The sequence below is a fragment of the Pinus tabuliformis genome, chromosome 2_1 (assembly GCF_031772625.1).
Source record: "Pinus tabuliformis cultivar Carrire ecotype Pingquan chromosome 2_1, CPIR1, whole genome shotgun sequence".
NCBI lineage: Eukaryota > Viridiplantae > Streptophyta > Pinopsida > Pinales > Pinaceae > Pinus > Pinus tabuliformis.
Window position 1 is genome coordinate 460,599,477 of NC_142299.1, and position 5,546 is coordinate 460,605,022.

Here is a 5,546-nt window from a genome sequence, read left to right on the forward strand (position 1 = left end):
CATCTGTATGTTAATTCAGTTAGTACCGCAAGCAATGGTGAAAAGCGCACCGATACGGAACAGCTTGAAGCCAGAAATATACGCAGGCGACTTCATGATATTGATTTCGTAGCGATTCTTCCATTACTGTTACAGAAGGATTAAATTCAACTCCTCTTTCAAAAAGATACTCACAAAATCTATGAATATATTCATCCTTTCCAGGCAAAGCAAACTGCCTCGAAATAAACAAAAATCGGCACCTTAACAGGAAAGCTTTAAAATCCGGCACATTACAGAAGGATTAAATTCAACTTCTCTTATTTCAAAACAGATAACTCACAAAATCCATGAATATTTTCATGCTTTCAAGGCATGAAATAAACAAAAATCCGCACCTTAACAGCAAAGCTTTAAAATCTTGCACAGAAAGAAGATGCCTGGGCGCCAAAGCCGGCCAATCCACCATTATTCAACCCTAAAAACAGAGCATTTTTTTAAGATCGTGATGGATTCTCACCTTCTATCAGGGATCGAAGCCATTCGCAGATTTTTTTATTATTTATAAATAAAGCCTGTCGGACGGCTTCGTCGGTCCTTTTGGGCGGAAAGAGATTATTAAGCTGCAAAATTTTTCCAGAGTTGACAGCTCACAAAGGCACGGAAGTTGCCGTGGCCAGAGCGTCAAGTTGCCAAGTGTCGACCACCCATCAATGGCTTCAAACCCTCGCTGCGTACGCATGCCTCCTTTTTTCTTTTTCTCTTGCATAAATATAAATTTCATATTCATTTTCTTGTATACGTATCGGGTGAGAAACATATACGTATACGTATCTACGTTGTATTTTACTTTGCTCGTATTTGTGAGAAGCATGTGGAATAAGTTTTCCCAGGTTGTTGTATTATTAAAGAATGTTACACTTGGTTTTGTTTTGTATGAAATTTCACAATTTTATTTAATGATAAATTCAGGTTTTTTTTTTAATTCATAATGAATGAAGTAAAGTTTTTTTAAGAAATTAACAAATGTGATTTATCAAAACCAACCAGTATGATTCCTTATCAGTCTACATGAAAAAACAAATTATAATAAAAGTTTATTTTGTTAAACTCTATTCAATAATAAATTTTATCACCATTAACATAACATTCCACTTCTTTAAAAGTGTATAAATTATTTTGTCTTTTGTTTTTAATTTATTTTATATACTTAATTTCTATGTGCAAATATTGTTCACCGAGTGGAACAAATCAAGGAGCTTACTTTTTGTACTCCTAGCACGCAGGCCTGGAATTTCAAATTCTTTTTGCTTTTGTATTTTTTTCATTTTTTATTTTACGTTTTAACTAAATATGTGAGTGTAACAGAAAACTCTATTAACAATTTTTGTAAGTTTATTCCACAACACACAATAAATCATCAAATGGATGCTGATAATGACTGTTATTTATAATGATTCTTGTTAGACTGATAATTCACATTGTTAAGCTAGATTTGTGCATGTTCTTATCAATTTATTAAAAATAACTAAAAGGATATCTTATACCAGGCTGGAGCTGGTCAGTGCCTTGCACACTGAGTTTCCCTGTTTTCCGATGGGCTGTGGTCCAGCTGTAGACCAGTAGATTTCTCATTTAGGCTAACGGTCTAGCAGTAGATCAGTAAAAGTTGTTTTGCTTATACCAAGTTTGAGCTGTAATGCTGCGGTTCCCTGTTTTCCGATGGGCTGTGGTGGAGCTGTAGACTGGCAGAATTGTCAGTTAGGCTGTGATCTAGCAGTACATCAGTGAAAGTTACTTATACAAAGCTCGAGTTCATGGCCTGCATACTGAGCTTCCCTGTTTGTTCTGATGGGCCGTGGTCTAGTTGTAGACCTGCAGGATTTTAAACTAGGCTGTGGTCTACTAGCAGATCTGTGAATGTTTAACACAACTCCTGGGCTGTGGTCTAGCACTAGATCAGGCAAAATGTAACACAATTAATGGTTAGGAATGATAAGCAGTATATCAGCTCATTCCTGTCAAAGGGAGCAGGATGACTAGCCCACAAAATGCATCATTTTTCATGAGGCCTTGCTGCAACTGGACAAGTCAAATTCAGTGCAAAAAGCTTGAAAGGTGATTGATATAGGCTGTAGAAGCCCAACACACCTGAAAGGAGTTAAATTAGGTGTTATAGATTGATGTAGAAGGCATTAAAAACTCAGCAGTAGGTAATCTCAACAATGAATTTCACCATTCCAGTTATGAAAAATCCAGTTGTATTCCAAAAAAATTGAAAACAAGAAACAGGGGAGAAAGTGCATTCCGTTAGCTTTATAACTGCTTTCATTGGATTTTGCACTGTATCATGTTCAGAATTGGGTTTTTTTTCAGGATAAAAAAAACTGAGCTTTAACTGTCATATCATCTCCTCTCATTCCGACTTGCAATATTTTAGGGAACCAAGAAACGCTTGAAAACATTTTTTTTAAAAGAAAAAAGTCTCATCCAAAATCATCTGAGTGTGGAATCAAAGTAATGTATTTATAGCTCAATTAATATAGGCACTTCAATGCTGTAATGCATTTATAGCTCAATTAATATAGGCACTTCAATGCTGTTATAGCTCGTCAACATCCAGAACACCTGTTTCTATGCTGTTGAATGTAAATTATGTGGTAGATCACTGATCCAGTTGCCCATAGTCAAGTGCTGTCAGAAATCACAATCAGTAGAGGTTAAACCTCAGTGCAATTTTTATTTCGTTTAATGCGATTTTACTGTTTACTGCACCTCATATTGACTTGGAGAGTCTGCTACACAGTCACATTAAGGTGCATAAAATTTGACTAATTAAAACAATTTCCAAAAATTATATCCCTGAAAGCTGACACCTAAGTGGCTGGTTTCTCCTAAAGTTCCTGAACTGGTAAACGAGCTTTAACTACCATGGAAAACGCTACTACTAAATTATATATGTAGGTTCCTTCTTAATAACATATAATGCTAAAATTGGGTTCAGGAAATGAGCTTAACTATGATGGAAAACAATGCAGTTAAATTGTATAGGTGGGTTCCTTCTTAATCATAAAATTTTCAGATCCACCTAATGCTAAAACTGGATACAGAAATTCTTTTTAATTTCTTCGACGGATACAAGAGTCTGGATTAATAAAGGTATACGCTTTTGAAGAGTCACAGTGCACTGTTCAGCAGAGCCTCTGTCCTTAAACTGTCAAACAATCTTAAACTATCAAATCCACCATAATGACATGGGTGGCTGGCCGAGTGCCGCTGCTCAGAAATGGAGAAAATTACCAGAGTATCCAGTGCAGACAGATCATACTTGTTAAATACTACACCATCACAACAGCAAAGGCAAAAACAGCCCTTGCAGGTCCACCAAAAGTTCCCCCGACGAAATCTAAACTGCGAGCACTGTTGTGTGATATAGAAAGGATTAATTAATTATGAACAGGGCGAATTCCCTCCAGACACCAGACCATAACAACCTTCAAGTGAGGAAGAAAAACAATGGCAGAGAAAGTACTCAATATCCGGATGCATGTGAGCACCGTTGAGTGGTCCAGAAATGGATAGTAAAAATACAGCATGAAATATAGATGCATATAACAGTAAGCACCAGAATATGGACAAGCTCAGACCACAAAAACCACTCACAGAATTTAAGGAACATTCCCAAAACAAGGCATAAAAACAGTATAGTTGTTAAACAATCGGCAAAACAATTGCTTCCCAAACAAATAAACAACAACCTTCAAGGGACCTGTGATATTCGAACATACCACTACTGATTTTAAAAAAAGCCAGTAATTGACATACCTGCAGATAGTGACCGGTAGCAGATTCTGGGTCGCGTCCAAATAGTAACTATATCGAAACAGCTCATCTAAAATAGTAACAACACAGTAAGGAGCATCCACAGACCAGTATAGTATAGTGTGGCGAAGTTCAAAAACAAACACAAAAATACCATTTGCGGGAAGACATATACCGGTATGGCTGTGGCCATCATAGCTTTTTCGAATTTGAGAACACTGTAGATAAGATTAACTCTCACGGGACAACGAAATAAAAGGAATTTCTCACAAAGTACCCTTCACTTGACCAGAAATGCAGAATTTTACAGTGATGAAACCTGAGGCACTTAATTTCAGTAAACGTGGCCGAATCGAGGATAAAGGCTGAACGGCGAAAAGAAAAAACAATTGATTCGGAGAACGCATCGTATAGTCCAGGCTGGTATGCACACAAGGAATTAATTAAGCCATAAGGCCGTATGACTCAACCTAGTACTCACTGATAGTAGTCACAGATTTCAAGAGATAGGCTCAGAGTCCTAATACCTATTATAGGTATTATAGATTTTTACGTTTTTTTAATGAAATTAAACGTCAAAACGACAGGTTGAAAAGGTATACCATGCGTCTAACCTGACGTGGAAGATTTTCTCCATGTCGTCAAATACGTTCTACAATAAAAAATACGTCCTGTGGGACGTCAAATTCCAACACGCATCTAAGTTAGACTTGTGGAACCTCCGTATAGCTCCATTTACGCTTCATATCAACACTTACCAACAGGAGACTCGAGCCACGAGTTCATTAGCAATATTTATTGTAAAGCAGTAATTCAAGATGGGTAGTTACACACCCAAATGACAATAAGTACTTTATTCTTAAACCATAGCGACAATGAAATCACATGGGGGCCTAAATTCAGAATTTAATCTGGTTTGACAAATTCATGTTCATAATAATTGTGAAGCTCTGAATTCAAAACCTTGAGCCCTAAATCCAGAATTTAATAGGATTTAACAAAATTATGGTCACACTATCCCAGTATATGTAATTTTAATACAAAATTTACCAATTCTATTAATTTGGAGTTTTAAGATTGAAAATGTTTTCTTTTAGCCAAAATTCTTGCTTCTGCTACATTATCAAAATGACCAAAACCTCCCTTGCTTCTGCTACATTATCAAAATGACCAAAACCTCCCTGCCAAACTAAATCAACTTCAATACTTAACTTCAAAGTACTTCAATTTTGAAATACTCTAATCCCATACCCAAAACTTTAACAAAAATTGAAGATAAGTAAAATTTACTACTCTCTCTATCAATTGCCACAAAATTCCTCACACCGCTTCTCTTTATATTTCTCAGAACCATCGTCTTTCTTCCCTTTCAACGTCTCAATATCTTAGTGTCCAGTTACGTAGAACTCAACATGTTCTTCTATCCACTTTAACCCTATGTTATTTGATAAGATTTGATTGGGTAAGTTATTCACATTTAAACGATATGTTCACTTCAGTGCCATGTCTCTTTAATTATATTTATTACATTTCCTTAAATTCTTTTATATCATAATTAATATAAAATATATAATTTCATTACTATACTTAATATATAACATTAATAATGTTATAGTATAATTTTTGTTTAGTTAATATAATTCATAATATTATAGTTACTTTTTATTTTATATAACATTTTGTAGTATAATTTTTACTTAGTTAATATAATTCATAATATTATAGTTGCTTTTTATTTTATATAA

At 35.1% G+C, this 5,546-nt stretch overlaps 1 long non-coding RNA gene across 1 annotated transcript; it reads right to left on the reverse strand.

Annotated features, from left to right (window-relative positions):
* Positions 1-3,062: 3,062 nt before the first annotated feature.
* Positions 3,063-4,152, reverse strand: LOC149200911 (uncharacterized). The gene is made up of 3 exons (XR_016253392.1): positions 3,977-4,152; positions 3,805-3,871; positions 3,063-3,399 (listed from the first exon to the last, which is right to left on the reverse strand). It is a non-coding gene; the product is annotated as an uncharacterized LOC149200911 (long non-coding RNA).
* Positions 4,153-5,546: the final 1,394 nt, after the last annotated feature.